The following is a 16776-nucleotide window of genomic DNA, read 5'->3' as shown; positions in this document are numbered from 1 at the left end:
TGACCTTCTGTGTCTTTTGTCGTCATCTGACCTTCTGTGTCTTTTGTCGTCATCTGACCTTCTGTGTCTTTTGTCGTCATCTGACCTTCTGTGTCTTTTGTCGTCATCTGAGATTTGTCGCTGTTTGGCCTGTTTTCTTTTTGTTCAAGTTCTGACATATGTTTGTGTTTAGTGCTTGTGACTTGTCTTGAGATTTTTCTGACCTTTCTTGTTTTGTCATTGTTCTAGTCTGGGCTGTCTTAAGTGCCATTGTTCTTAGTCTGGGCTGTCTTAAGTGCCATTGTTCTAAGTCTGGGCTGTCTTAAGTGCCATTGTTCTAAGTCTGGGCTGTCTTAAGTGCCATTGTTCTAAGTCTGGGCTGTCTTAAGTGCCATAGTTCTAAGTCTGGTCTGTCTTAAGTGCCATTGTTCTTAGTCTGGGCTGTCTTAAGTGCCATTGTTCTTAGTCTGGGCTGTCTTAAGTGCCATTGTTCTAAGTCTGGGCTGTCTTGAGTGCCATAGTTCTAAGTCTGGTCTGTCTTAAGTGCCATTGTTCTTAGTCTGGCTTGTCTTGAGTTTTGTCTTTGTTTGAGATCTGACTGGCAAATAATTGACCATTTTTTCAACAAACATGTAATTCTTGACCGGCAGTGACTTGCTTTATGAGTGTATCATTCGAGTAATTATGTCAACCTCTCTGCCCTCATCCCCCCCCCCTCCTCACTACTGAAGATGCAAGAACAACCCAGCAAGCCCTACAAGAGGTCAGATTAGCCCCACAGAGGCCATGTCTGTGTGGAGAGAAAAAAATCTGCTTGAAGATGGCTCTCCAGCAGGACAAATCTTTCTGAGAAGAAAAAAACAATTTTCTTGAATCAACACGCCAGTCTGCTTGAGATCAGAAACTCTTCACCTCTGCAAACAGTCCGGCCAAAAGTCTTGTTTGCCGGGCGGGAAGCTGCGGGTGGACGGGCGGGGGGGGGGGGGGGGTATTTGTCCCGGTATAAAATAATATTTCGTTTAATGTCCACCCCCACCCCCTCTCTATGTGTATAAGCTGCCATGTTCGAGTGCCGGAGGAAGTTTTGGTTTCCTTGGGATATTTAGACAAGCCTGAAGCTTGAGGCATTCTCAGGCTTTGTGACAAGCTAGCTTATGGATGCCTATCTTCCCTCGATCACAAATAGATCTGGTAGTTACACGTCATCATCCATAACAGCAATTACCCAATCACCATAGACAACAGCAGTTACCCATCACCATCGACAACAGCAGCTACCCATCACCATCGACAACAGCAGTTACCCATCACCATCGACAACAGCAGTTACCCATCACCATCGACAACAGCAATTAGTCATGACCATTCACACTATGCCATCAAATCCCACATTAGCTGACCTGACGCAAGACACAGCAGCAATACAAAACAAACCTCACCACAAAAAACAGGAGACTATCAATTATTAAATGTTATAGTAAGTGACGCGACACCATCCACTCGTTATATATGTTTACCTTCTTCTTCTTCGTTCTTAATTGTATTGTTGGAAGGGATTCAACAATTAAGTAGTGCTGTCAGCTTCTTATGCGCTATATAGGCCAATGACTACGATTTCAGCCTGCTTTTTCTTTACTTAAGAAATTAATATGTAAGGGTCAACAACATACAAACACGAGTTTTTATAAAGGTTTAGGCATGCCTGGCTCCAATGGGTCTTAAGTCTCTCTACTCTCTAAATAAATATTAGCGGCTTTCTTATTTTTGTGTTGTAATATCAGTAAAATATCAGTGCAGTAAAATACATCAGCACTAATAGTAAACTTTCAAGAGCGCCAGTTAAAAAATACAATTTTTATTCATTTTTTTTTAAATTGACTTTTCAGCTTTGAAAGGTTAACGTCCGCTAGACTACTCGAACATCAAAATTCCTTGTGTCAAGTCACCCATCATCTTTTCTATTTCAACTTTCTCCTGTCTACAATTTTTTTTTTACATTGTTATTTCAAATCAGCCATCAATTAGCCCGAGCAATCAAGGGGTTAGTTATTTTCTCAAAAAACTCCAGAATCAGATTCTTTAAAACAACAGAACACACACGGAACAGGGCACTGGCTCTACCACCTGAACCAGCTCCGCTTTCTCGCTTTCTTCTGGCAACAAACAGTTCAACGGATTGAATTCTTCACTTTTTCCATGCCAAAATGAAACAACAACCAAGGGGGACCACCCCCCGTGAAATATGCTTGAAAGAGATGAGTTGCGGTTCTTTGCAACACCAGACGATCTGAACGCGAGAAACAGAACGGGGTTATTTCTTGCCATTTTGGAGTTTTGGTCACACCCTTTTAAACAGACAGATGCATCTTTTATTAGAATTTTCTTGTCTATTTATAGATGTTCATTTGAACGAATATAGAACTCTTTTATTTATAAGATAAAATCGCGCGTATAAAAAAGAAAACGATCAAGAATCTTTTAATTGAAACGCCTTCGTTTAAAAAATAATGAACCTGCTGTTGAGGCGTAATGTCACAAAGGCGGTTCTAAGTGCAAGCCGGCGATTAATACGCCGTCCCCCCTCCTCCCGACTTGAAAATGTGCGATCATTTAATTTAATAATTTGTAGGCTAAACAAACACAGCCCGTTTCAAGTCGGATGATTTGCGGAGCATCAAAAGTGGGCGTTCGGGTGAAAATAGTGCGCACCTATCCGAAGCTGGCGCGCATATCAAACAGTTTAACCGTATGTTGATCTTCCCTTGAAATTGTATCACGCGCCCCGAGACGCCTGTGGTAACGGATGACAGAGGGCGCTGTTTTTCAGTTTGTATTATCTTAATGCTATGTATACCCTCCCCACACCAGCGGGCCAGCGGTGCGCGGATAGACTCAGACGCGGCTCCGGGGGGACCGTTATCCCAATATCTACCCACCTTGGTATGGTTACAAATAATATTGTCGACTACTTTTTGCTCGTATGATCTTGGTAGGTTTTCGCGTTGGTACAAAGGACATCAGTGCCTCCGTGAAATACATACATATATCAATACCCAAGCCTTTTATCTGTCTCTTTTCATCAGTCCCGCGCCCCCCAGCACCCCCGCGCCCCCGAGCACCCCAGCGCCCCCTGCACCCCACACACTCGTCCTCCCAGACTACAGAGCACGTTGTATTTCCTATTGATTTTAACGGTTTTGATCTATTTTAGAATAAACGCTGTTTCATTTTAACTTTTTTTTTTTACAATTACAGCATCAGCGAGGATCCAGTATCTGAAGTGCGAGGTGTGAACCACGCATTGTTTGTGTCTGGCTTTGTGTATCAGATATTTTAGTCAATACACACATATAGGACTACTACACAAAAATAAAACTGGTTATTGCATCAACAGAAGAATATATAATTGAGAAGCAGATATTTGGTGAGGAGGGGGTGTATTAAGTAAGGATGATAGGGGTGTTTTAAGTAAGGTTGGGATGGGTGTATTAAGTAAGAATGGGAGGGGAGTATTAAGTAAGGATGGGAGGGGTGTATTAAGTAAGGATGGGAGGGATGTATTAAATTATGAGTGGGGATGTAAAAGTGTATTAAGTAAGGATGGGAGGGTTGAACTAAGTAAGGATTGGAGGGGGGGGGTGTATTGAGGAAGTATGGAGGGGTGTATTAAGTAAGGATGGGAGGGGTGTATTCAGTAAGGATAGGAGGGTGCCCTAGTATGTTTCTTGTACAAAGATGGCTGTCATCGTTTGAAGACGGGTCGGGCTGTGTGGGTCGGGGTGGGTCGGGGTGTCTTTGAAGTTTTGATATCTAATGGCGGAGCTGCCCCGACTCAGGGGAATCCCCCACGCCAGCCTAGACAAATAAATAATCAAGTTAGGTCGGTGGGAGGCGCCTAATTTTCAGCTTTGCCAATATTTATTCAAGAGTAGCTTCCCTTACCTCTTATACTTATCATGTCGATGTTTTTATATCACAGGGGTGGCATCAAGTCAGTTTTTGCTAGAAGATATTTCTATCGTTTGGGGTCTTTTTTTCTATATACTTGTTGGCTTTTTATTAGGTGGGTGCTTTTCTGTAAACTAGGTGGTTTTTTTTGTAATAATATGTAGTTGGTGGGCTTTTTCTTTTTCTGTTTTGAGTGACCATTTTTTTTGTTATTGCGTATATATGTGTAATATGGGTTATTCTTTATGTATATAGTGTATTGGTGGGCTATCTGTTGGCCGTCTGTGGGCTGTCTGTGGTAATGAATACACTAACAAGCAAGGACTGCCTTGACGTCCGTGCTACTTCACCGGTACCAAGCTGATTGACCGCTAAACACGACACATTTTCTCTGAAATCACTTCTGACCACTACCAGAGCCTTCATTTAACTACTGTCCAGTACCTACACTACTTACAATACCGCTTTACCTTGATAGCTTCACAGCACTACCTTCTACATTCATTTCGATAACTTCGACAAGCCACATGTATGTAATTTGAGATCATTTGTATCAAGCTCAAGGCGGGCCCATCCAACAGGCGTTTGAGAGCATCTGATTCCAACTTTCTTCCCATTACCCATATATTTTGTATGGTTAATAAATGAGGGAGGTAACTCCACCTAGCCCAAACAAAAACACATCCCACGAATGTCAAACAATTCAGGGGGAGATAAGCAGACTAAATCTGAATTATTCCACAATGATACTTTATTTTCCCACCTCTCTATAATAAACTAACCTTCACACTTCTCTATCCATAAACTCCCCTCCCCCTTCCCCTTCCCCACACCCACTCCCGTGAACAGGTACATTTCTAGAAATTACCTCCACTTCAGGTGAACGTTGCACTAAACTTCCAGTTAACGTAACCTTTAACCTCGAGTTTAGAAGAAAAAAAATGAGTTGTCTCCCCTGAATCTAAATGTACCAGCAGTCAAGGGGATGTAACCCCTCAAACGAAAGAACATCGTAAATAATAATCCCAGGGGACACCATAAAAAATCAATTAAGAAAAAAATATTATTTATGTAAAAGCTGGCCTCTCACCACTAAATGTCATCGGCTGGAATTTGTCAGGAAAATTTTATAAACAAACTTTTATTTTTGTTTGCACCCCAGTTGTGTCACTTTTTGGGGTTTTCCCAAAGATTTTATTTTTTATGTTATTCTGGTTAAATAATTTTAAATGAAAGGGACATAATTTATGTGATAGGAAAAATTACCTATGATGTTAACATTCAATTGCACTGTTGAGTAGATAGCAAATTTGACTGAGTAGTAGGCCATTTAAAAAAAAATTCCTCAGGTGACTGAGGTAGGGATTATATCCTAAGTGACTTGGGCATTGGTTGACTGGCATTGTCAATAGACAAAAAGTTGACTGCGATAGAAATAGACATAAAGTTGACTGAATTAGCCTTTAAACCTGAATCTGAACCTGACATGTTATCCATGACAGAGCTTACCTAAATAACTATCAGGCTTGATAGCTCCATTCGTCTGTAGGCCTAAGTTGACTGGGCTAGTCTGTCTAAAGTTGACTAGACCACTGTTCCCAAAGTTGACTGTGTCAGTGTGTCTAAAGTTGACTGGACCAGTGTTCCCAAAGTTGACTGGGCCAGTGTGCCTAAAGTTGACTGGACCAGTGTGTCTAAAGTTGACTGGGCCAGTGTGTCTAAAGTTGACTGGACCACTGTTCCCAATGTTGACTGAGTCACTGTGCCTAAAGTTGACTGGACCAGTGTTCCCAAAGTTGACTGGGCCAGTGTGTCTAAAGTTGACTGGACCAGTGTGTCTAAAGTTGACTGGACCAGTGTTCCCAAAGTTGACTGGGCCAGTGTGCCTAAAGTTGACTGGACCAGTGTGTCTAAAGTTGACTGGACCAGTGTGTCTAAAGTTGACTGGGCCAGTGTGCCTAAAGTTGACTGGACCACTGTTCCCAATGTTGACTGAGTCACTGTGCCTAAAGTTGACTGGGCCAGTGTGTCTAAAGTTGACTGGACCAGTGTGTCTAAAGTTGACTGGGCCAGTGTGCCTAAAGTTGACTGGACCACTGTTCCCAATGTTGACTGAGTCACTGTGCCTAAAGTTGACTGTGTCAGTGTGTCTAAAGTTGACTGGACCAGTGTTCCCAAAGTTGACTGGGCCAGTGTGTCTAAAGTTGACTGGACCAGTGTGTCTAAAGTTGACTGGGCCAGTGTGCCTAAAGTTGACTGGACCACTGTTCCCAAAGTTGACTGTGTCAGTGTGCCTAAAGTTGACCGTGTCAGTGTGCCTAAAGTTGACTGAGATCAAACCTTGTACCAACCCGTGTTACGAGACTCCAACTACAACACAGCCCCAGCAGGTCGGGATAGCCAATGATTTACCACCAGATCTAGATGACATAAAGTCAACCGTTGGACAGACAAACAGGACGAACTGGTCAGGCCAGTGCTACATCAGCATAAGTGCCTTTCGTTCACCAGTAGTCAATCTGTAAAATGTTAAGCTCGTATTAGTATTAACCATAAACATTTTTCCTGTTGTATGATTTATGCCCCTTTATATAAGATGTATAGGATCATGGGAGGTAACTTCAGAAAAATCAATAATTAATTTCTTGAAAATTTCAGATAACTCTAATACATTTTTTTAAATAAATAACGTAATATATCGTAATATATTGAATTGTCATGGAATAAAACATAATTCAAATGTAACACAGTAGTTTGTCCTGTACTTTTCTCTCCAAAAATCGCCTCTGTGATAGAGAGAAGAAGTATAAAAAAAAAGGTGATTACTGAGGCCCATCTCTGGCCGTTGTTGAAATTCCACTCGTAGCAAATGAGCACTCGACTGTTTTGTACTGTAGAAGGCGGGAGACACACGAAAACAAGACAAGCGAATACATCACCTAACTAATCGATAAAAAAAAAAAGAATCGTTTCCTATACTTGCAGGAAAGATAACTCTTTGTTGGCTTTTTTGTGTGTTCCATCCAAGCCAGATTTTTTTGTTATTCTGTATCTTCTATTTTTATGTGCTTTATCTATGTTTTGTTTTTTATTGTTTGCGTGTTTTATTCATCTTGTTTTGCCTTTATTGTTTTAATGAAAATAAAAAGATGTAATCAAAATCTATTTTTTTTGGCTTAGAGTATATCGCCTTCATGATGTTTATTGTTCCATTCTTTAAATACCCTCAGTAGCTGACAAGAGGTGCATTAGATTGTGAGTGGCTTCAACGTTGACAGGATGTGTGTTTGTTTATTTGTTTGTTTGTTCGTGTGTTTGTAGTGAGTGTGTCTACAACTGTGGGTTCAAGTCTGTAAGTTGGGCATGGAGGGAGAGAGGGTGGGGGGGCGTGTGCTTTGTTTATGTGTGTCTCTTTGATAGTTGGTGGGTTTTTTAAATCTTTAAACATATTTTAGAGCTGAGATGGCAAGTTGTGCTGTGAAGGTGTGTTATGTAGATGTGCTAGGAAGGTGTGTTATGTAGATGTGTTAGGAAGGTGTGTTATGTAGATGTGCTAGGAAGGTGTGTTATGTAGATGTGTTAGGAAGGTGTGTTAGGTAGATGTGCTTGGAAGGTGTGTTATGTAGATATGTTAGGAAGGTGTGTTATGTAGATGTGCTTGGGATGTGTGTTATGTAGATGTGCTTGGGATGTGTGTTATGTAGATGTGCTTGGGATGTGTGTTATGTAGATGTGCTAGGAAGGTGTGTTAGGTAGATGTGCTAGGAAGGTGTGTTAAGTAGATGTGCTTTGAAGGTGTGTTATGTTGATGTGCTTTGAAGGTGTGTTATGTAGATGTGCTTTGAAGGTGTGTTATGTAGATGTGCTAGGGATGTGTGTTATGTAGATGTGCTAGGAAGTTATGTTATGTAGATGCGCTAGGAAGGTGTGTTAGGTAGATGTGTTATGAAAGTGTGCTAAAAATGTGTTAAGTAGATGAATTAGGGACATGTAATATCAACAGGGCTAAGTATTCTAACCCAGTGATAAGTCTGTTGCTAAATACCTAGTTTTATTTAATGACACATTTTTTGTTTTCATTTGGCCTTTCGTGATAGTGGGGTGAACTAAATGAAAAGTTGATCATTTGTACGGCGTTGAAGTGCGCTGCGAGTAGGTTTGTTGTGGGTGGGGGTGAGATTTGGTGGGGTGAGATGTGTGTGGGATAATATGTAGATGAGGGCGTAAACTTTTAACAAACAAGTCTACTTTACAGATCTAGTAAATTTATCAAATAAAATAATATACTTATTGTTATGTTTTTTTCTCGCGTGTATAAAGTTTACAGACGTTTATGTTGCTAGGTGATTTGGCTAGATTCTGGTCTAAGCAGCCATTGTAGCTGTTACGTCCCTTACATGTCCCCTGCTTGTGTGTGTGTGTGTTGTGTGCTGGAACGACAGGTACCCTCCCTTTGGTGTATAGTTGTATCCCTTGGTTGAGTGTGTTTACATGGAGCGAGAGGTGTTCACGTGAGGTGTGTCAGGTGACGGGTGTCAGAGCGTGTGCCAGTGTGTGAATCAGTTGGTTGTAGTGTGGCTGTGGACGTGGAACGTGGAACGTGGGGTTGAGATCTGGATGTGAAGTTGTGCTGTGGCTGTGGACGGGGAGACGTTGAGTATCTTGTTATTTTATGTTGTAGACTCCATTTGCTCTTTTATTATTCTTATTACTGTATACATTTATATTAAACATCTTATTGTTATTATTATATTTATATAGTGTTAGTTGTCTTTGTTTGTCGCTACATATATATATATACCCTAGATTCCAGAACCCAACATTTGGGGGCTCGTCCGCTTAGTATGGCGACTACCAGGAGTGCCAGAAGACAGCTAATAAGTGACTTGAAGGAGGAGGGAAAGCTCATCGGGCTGACCGATGACAGTTTAGCGGAGTGGGTAAAGGAAGAGTTGAGGAGAGTGGAAGATGCGAAGGTCGAGGTTGTAGCAAAGGTATGTAACCCTGTACCCCGCTTGAGGGACGTGGCGGCGATGACGGTGGACGAAGACCTGGGTGCGTATGTGAGGCATTTTGAGAGTCAGGCAAAGAGACAAGGCATTGACCCCAAGGACTGGTCGCTCCTTCTGACGGACAAGATGAGTGGACAACTGAAGACTTTCCTCGTTGAGACGGGACTGAACCTGCATCATGACTTCGAGTCAGTAAAGGTAAAGTTATTCACGCACGCAGGTTTCAACGAGGAAAAGTATAGGGTCAGATTCCACCAGCTGGTACCAACACACGACGACATGAGAAGCTTCGCAGTCAACACAGAAGCCGCTTTGAGAGCGTGGGTCCGGCAGTCGGAGACAAAAGAAACGTTTGAGGACTTGGTGAACCTCCTGATAGTTGATCGTATAAAATCGGTTGTCACGTGTGATCTGTTGGAGAGGCTGAATGGTGCTGCTAAGGTAAGTGTGGAAGATAATCTCAAAGTTATTGACAACTATAAGAGCACTCAAAACGCTAGAGTGACGAGGCCAGTACACCAAACCCCTCCGTACGTCGCTGCAAGTTCTACAGCAGAGAGGATACCCTGGCAAAACAAGACACCGCGATCTCCAGGACGCCACACTTGCCCTTCCACGGAAGAAATTGAGTGCTACTCATGCGGGGGAGTTAATCATATAGCGGGAGTCTGTCCCACCTCTAGACGGGACAGGAACGAAACAGGTAAACGGCAGGCATGACTAGCTGGTGTACAGCCTATGCATGGTGTTGGGAAGGTCAACCTGAGCAGTAAATGTTTCACATGTGGACGTTATGGACACTATGCCAGGGATTGTCATAGCGATAGTAGTAGCGGTTTTCCTTGGAGAAAAAGGTCAGATAAAAGAGCTGTTGTGGAGTATGGAAACAACAAAAGACCTTATCGGTGCTACAAATGCAATGAACAAGGTCACATTGCCAAAGAGTGCAGTATGGATATAGATACAGGCGCCTGTTATAGGTGTAGAAAGCCAGGCCACATACAACGAAACTGTCCCAACGCGACCAGTAGAGCGAGCAACTGGCCGACTGCAAATGTACATCGACGGTCAGATGATCTCAAGTGTTATTGCTGCGGTGGTGTTGGTCACATATCACGGGTGTGTCCCACAGCTCAGCGTGATATGTTAGGACATTTTTCCCTGCTTAAAAACTCTCATATGAGAGTGAGGTAAAACACGAAATTTGGAGGCGTATCCTTACAAAGGTAGTGTCCTTGGTAAGTTTTTGTTAAGATAATTTATTCAATCAATGTTAATTTTTCTTTGTTTTTTTGTACAGAAGCTGTGTATGATGATTATGGGCTGGAGACGATTGATGTAGTTAAAACGGCTATCGAGAAGGGAACTCAGTTTGATCGCCTTTAAGGAAAGATGACCATCTATGGCGACGTACGCATCTGCCGATGGACCCTTGCACTACAGGAATTAGCCTGTACTGTGAAACATATCAAGGGAACTGAGAACTTTGTAGCAAACAATCTATCAAGAGTGTTTTACGACAACTAGTGTATATGATATTGAGAAATTTATCATTGTTGGAGATAGTATGATTATGTTAAGGAATTTACTATTGGGGCATTATAATGTGATTATATTGAGAAATGTTTGAGAAAGGTATTACTGATGCAGTATAGAATGATTATGCTGATTAATTTTTTTTATTGTGGCTTCTCACATGTATCATTATAGGTTGAGATAGTCAGACCACGAGCTTGGTGCCCGGCCGGAGAAAAACCATAGTCCACTCTCAGGACCGAATTGTTCAAGCTGGATACACGCCACACTCTGGATCAAACTGTCCAGGCTGGATACACGCCACACTCTGGATCAAACTGTCCAGGCTGGATACAAGCCACACTCTGGATCAAACTGTCCAGGCTGGATACACGCCACACGGTCAAAACGAGGCTTTCTAAGGACTAAAGAATAAGTAGTCGAGCTCGGGCACCAACAGTGGCTAATGGAACAAGAGATGTTTGATCTCTTTTGAAGAAAAAGAGATCTGAAGGTGGAGGGGAGGGATGTTACGTCCCTTACATGTCCCCTGCTTGTGTGTGTGTGTGTTGTGTGCTGGAACGACAGGTACCCTCCCTTTGGTGTATAGTTGTATCCCTTGGTTGAGTGTGTTTACATGGAGCGAGAGGTGTTCACGTGAGGTGTGTCAGGTGACGGGTGTCAGAGCGTGTGCCAGTGTGTGAATCAGTTGGTTGTAGTGTGGCTGTGGACGTGGAACGTGGAACGTGGGGTTGAGATCTGGATGTGAAGTTGTGCTGTGGCTGTGGACGGGGAGACGTTGAGTATCTTGTTATTTTATGTTGTAGACTCCATTTGCTCTTTTATTATTCTTATTACTGTATACATTTATATTAAACATCTTATTGTTATTATTATATTTATATAGTGTTAGTTGTCTTTGTTTGTCGCTACATATATATATATACCCTAGATTCCAGAACCCAACAGTAGCACATAGACATATAATACGTCACGGCCTAAAAATCACCATACATACAAGTGCCAATGTATGGCAGACATTCATTGAAAGCCGCTTTTAAAATACGCATGGTCTAAACCCGAAAAATGGCCACGGCTGGCGAGAAATTGACAGCATATCTGGCCAGTAATGACAAGATGGCATCACAATCATGATGACAGAGGAGAGGGGGAAAAACCTGGCGCTTGGGATATTGATACGGATGAGAGCGGAGAAACGACCCCCAATGGAAATCATGGATTCCGATCACCCCGACTTGGATGTCCCAGAGTCGGCTATATCGGAGCGACGAGATTGTCTCCTAAATGGCACGTGATGGTTGATGAATATCTTTAATATCAGCCCGCGGACGGAACCCGCAGACATTAATAAGTGCAAAAGCATCTTCAGCACTCCCTCAACCCCAGTCCCCTCTCCAATTTCCTCCTCGAAGATATGCCTTTTTTATGCATATTTAACATTCCGGGAAAACCCGATCGTGTAAAGCTGGAAAACAAATAGATCGACAAGGTGCATGTAAATCTAAAACCGGTGCTGTGCGTGGATTGGCTAAGGCGCACACGGGAATTGTGGGAAGGGTTCGGAGATTAAAGTAGCTCAATAAGACAAATACGTCGTTATTCCAATTTAAATACGTGGTTATCCCAAATGAAAACCTTATGCCCTTGATCTTTTTTTTTTTTCATTTCGTTTTGCAAAAGCTGGGAAAGAAATTTTAACCGGAAATTTATTTTACAAAAGTTGCCACTTTTAAAAATATATTTTTTTTCTTTATAAGATGCGTCATTAAAGAAACAATTGCTCGGTAATCAGCTTGGTTTTATAGCTCGATGCCTTGCAGATGACGTCATTTTTACCTTTAGGATTAGTCATATCCGACCTAGGCTGTCTTAAAAACACATACACACACACACACACACACACATCTAACTTATTTTGTGGATTTGAACCTAATTCATTTATTGCTAATTATTCGCGCTATATCCTCGACCATTATGAACACCAAGAATAAAATAAATGCGATGTTTATTTGAATTATAAAAACAACAACACCCCCCCCCCTTCCCCGGTTAAAACAAGCCACCATGTTCAGCTTAATGCACTCATTAATATACCAGCCATCTCTTCTATTAATAAACAAAAAGTCACATGCGCTGCTGAGGCGGCCTGTGGAGGAAGACGCCCCTGCCATTTATCAGTTTCAAGACGGCGGCCATGATGGAGTTGTCTGGTGTGTTGTTTACTGGCCGGGTCCTGCACAAATGATGATCTACTTTTCCTGTACGCTAAACCCCGGCTCTGACCCCTCTAATCCCGGCTCTTAATCCAGGTGTCAAATCGGGACTTCCCGTTGTGATCGGCGCCCCTTGATACGAAGGACGCGAGTCCGCGGGGACTGCTACTAATCATGAGCGGCAGAGGCGTGTCCTGGGAGGTGGTTTGGTGGGGTGTGTGCTACAGGTGAGAGCTGTTTGTCTCGCATCACGCTTTTATATAGGGCTAGAGGAAGGGAAGTAATCCAGGGAATGGAAAGGGAGAAAATCCAATGAATTGGTTTTAAAGTGTGTTTGTTTATTATAGCGTTCTTGTGGAAAGTGGACAATATATGTAACCAAAATGTCAACAATATGTATTAAAGCAGTTGTCTTAATAGTTTACGTATATTTTATTTATTTATTAATATACAGGGTACACAATATTTAATTTTTTTTTAATTTCGTTGGACAAAATTTAATAAGTGCATTAATATACAGCACTTTTTGTAGCAAATAAGCATCATAAGAAGAGACAACAAAAATGACAACTGTGATTTCTGAGTGTAGTTAACAATAATAAAATAGGTAGATTTTTACGATCCGCTTTTTTTACCATTTATTTTTTAAAAAAATGTATGTAAAATTTCTTCAGAAAAAAATATTGCAAAACAAAAAAAAAGTAACAGACTCTCTCTTATCAGATCCGACTCTGCTTAGCGTGCAGCTATTTGTTACCAGTGTTTTATAAAAAAAAAACTGTTTTGTTGTCATGATGAAAACACAAGATAAAATATTTCGTTTACATGTATGCACTTTTTGTGGGGGTTTAAGTTACACACCCACACACACACACACACACATATATATATATATATATGTATATATATATATATATATATATATATATATATATATATATATATATATGTATATATATATATATATATATATATATATATGTATATATATATATATATATATGTATATATATATATATATATATATATATATATATGTATATATATATATATATATATATGTATATATATATATATATATGTATATATATATATATATATATATATATATATATATATATATATATATATATATATATATATAATTATTGTTATGTAATTTTAACCAAATGTGTAAGCGTGAAATGTCTTTCCTTTCAATTGTCCACATGCAAAAGGTCAATTTCACAACACTTGTAAAGATATACGGATTGACCAATGATAGTACCAATCATGTGAGTTGACAGGACACTTATGAAGAAAGAATCTGAGATATTTACACAACTATTCTTAAAATAAAGCCAAATGTTGTGACTGGTTAAACTGAGATGTGTGAGCCTAACTGGTTCAAATCCGGAAGTAGCCCTCATTGGTTACCGAGTGAGCTAAAAATAGTCTACAGCCGGGCAATTATCACTTTAATACTTCGTCATGAAAGTCTTTTCCCGATATTCAAATCTCGCCGGCGTCGCCCGGGATTTTGGGCGTCGACAAACAGCGGCATCTGGTGTCTCCTCTGTCATTGCTCGTAGCTCACAATTACCGTGACGTTACCGGATCGTCTGCCGGCCCGATGATGCGGCCAGCAGACGACCTAATAACGAAAAATTCTAGGGGGAATTCGAACCCGCGGGGTTTTAATGAGTCGAAAATGTCTTGCTATTGAGTACTGAGTCGACTGACTCCTCGTGTTCACGGAGCATGGCGGAATACTTCGTTCCGTTTCCTTGTCTGTATTAGTTTTTATTTCACCAATGTTACTCCTAGTCTGCCTGAAACGCCTACTATGGGTTGGTTCCAATTATTTGGGAGACTCTGAAGTACCAGAAAACGTGACGTTTCGACAGTTAAGACCTCACCAGGATATAAAAGACAAAATGTATTTTGTCAAATTTTGATAAACACCGAAACAATTATTTTTTTTTAAATTTACTTTTTTTTTACTTTTTGATGTTGACGAAAAAAAAACATACATAACAACAAAAATTAAATACCGTTGTTTTACAAATTATTTTTTACTTTTTTTTTTCTTTCGAAATGTGAACTTGTACTTTCATAAATAAAACTTAAGTGTTAAGATAATTGTAGGCGAGTGGTTGATACTTGTAGGCATGTGGTAGTCACGTGACATGGTGGTGAGGGGTTGTCTCGTCAACCCGCGTATGTAAATGCTGAAACCTATCTGGAGCGGAACCTTTTCACTGCGCATGTCACTGCCATGTCATCCGGGGAACAATCGTTCTGTTTGTCCCCAAAAAAATGGTTTGGAATTTAATCCGTATAAATTGAAACTCCCTCGCAGTTAGAAACACACAGTTAGACAGCAATTAGAAAGTGCTACGGATCAAGTGATGAATGCTACTCAAGATTGCGATGTTGCAGGATTGCTGGGGTGTTTTTTTTCCTACCTTTTTTTCGAGGGGTGGGGGAGGGGTGGCGGTCTTAGGGACGTGTCGGACATCGAGATGATATACCTCATGTATATTCAAACTGATCTAGTAATTACATCTACATAATGGTATTAACAGGGGGAGCGAGCCGCGAAAATTTGCATTTTAACCCGCGGACCCGTGTGACTAATACCGTTCAATTTTACATTTTGTAAAATTTGGAGAGGGAATTTTTTAGGTCAGAGAGTTGAGGTTAGTTTGGTTATATACTCTGGGTTGTGACAAGCGTATTCGTTGTTACCAAATGCTAACTTAAAAATTGCTAACTATAGCTTGCCAATTGTTAGGACTGAAGCAACCCAATGAAACGACAACATGATGAGATGTTCGTAAAAGTCTTGGTTGTATGTTGTCATACATAGATCTAGTTTGCTTTGTTGATTCGAACCCGCAGAACAAGTAGTTCCCTGCTGTCAAGCATGTTAATGACCATTTTGGAGACGACTCTACTTACATAAATTATGCCTTGTAACCTTATAACAAATTAGGACTTAGATGGTTTAAAAAAAAAGTTTAAAATATACCATGTTGTAAAATCGAGTTTGATTGTGTGTTAAAAGAAGTACTTACAGACATTCTAGATAGTGTCTTCATTATGTTGCATACGGCGTATGTTGTAACTAAATGCTTGTATTTATGTAAGGAGTTGCTAGGTTAAATTAAGGTTGTTGTTTTTTTTTAAATTGATAGGAGTAAGCATTTAAATTTAAACCACAAAATTCTAGAAGGAAAAAAGAAGCAGCTCATTATGAAATAAACGAGCTATGCATCGTTTTTACTTAACTCCTATACGTGAAACCATCCTAAATTTGTTATGTATATGTGTATTTGAGAGCTTTTTTTTTGTATGGCCCGTGTATGTTTCTAGCTGCTATGCAAAGACTCGGCGACAATGTTATGTAAATGGAGTTTGTTTTCTCTTAAATGAAAAGAAAGAGAAAAAAGTCGGAGAAAAACTGCAGAGGAATGTGAAAATTTCAAATTAGAATTGAAACGAAACAAAACGAATCTTTCCATTTTAAAGCCATGGAGAGTCCATTAATGACAGATGCCAAGCGCAAACCGTTCTGAAATTAAAACGCGGCTGCCATCCGATCCGCTGGGGGAGGGGGAGGGGGGGGGGGGCGGGGTTTGATGGTGATGGTGGTGTCGTCCAGAATTAAACAAGAAAATGTGTAGAGAAGTCTTGTGTTGCATGCACGAGTAGTAGGGTGGTACGGCTGGGGGGTGGGGGGTGGGGGAGGGAGGAGGTGTCTGAGGAAGTTGTAAATTTTATTTTCAAAAGGGGGTGGGGTAAAGAGGTGGTGGGGGAGCAGCATCGACAGAAAACAAACGATTGGTATGTTCAGCAGAGGGGGTGAGGAGGTGGGGGTGGGGACGAGGGCGACCGAGTAAAAGATTCGAGTAATTGAAAACCTGGCTGGTAAAGTGAACGGAAGATGGGCTGGTTTTCAGAAATAGATAGGTGTAATATATCGGGAATTTCCGTTGGATAGATGAGAAATATCGGGAATTCCCGGTAGATGGGCGTTTAATATCGGGGATTCCTGTTGTCGTTAGCAATGATTTTCACATTATTTTATTCTGCTCCAACAGTAA

This window comes from Physella acuta, unplaced genomic scaffold (assembly GCF_028476545.2).
Source record: "Physella acuta isolate Inbredline_101_S28 unplaced genomic scaffold, ASM2847654v3 ptg000716l, whole genome shotgun sequence".
Taxonomy (NCBI): Eukaryota; Metazoa; Mollusca; class Gastropoda; family Physidae; genus Physella; species Physella acuta.
The sequence above is the reverse complement of the archived record's forward strand: the minus strand, read 5'-3'. Positions refer to the sequence as shown.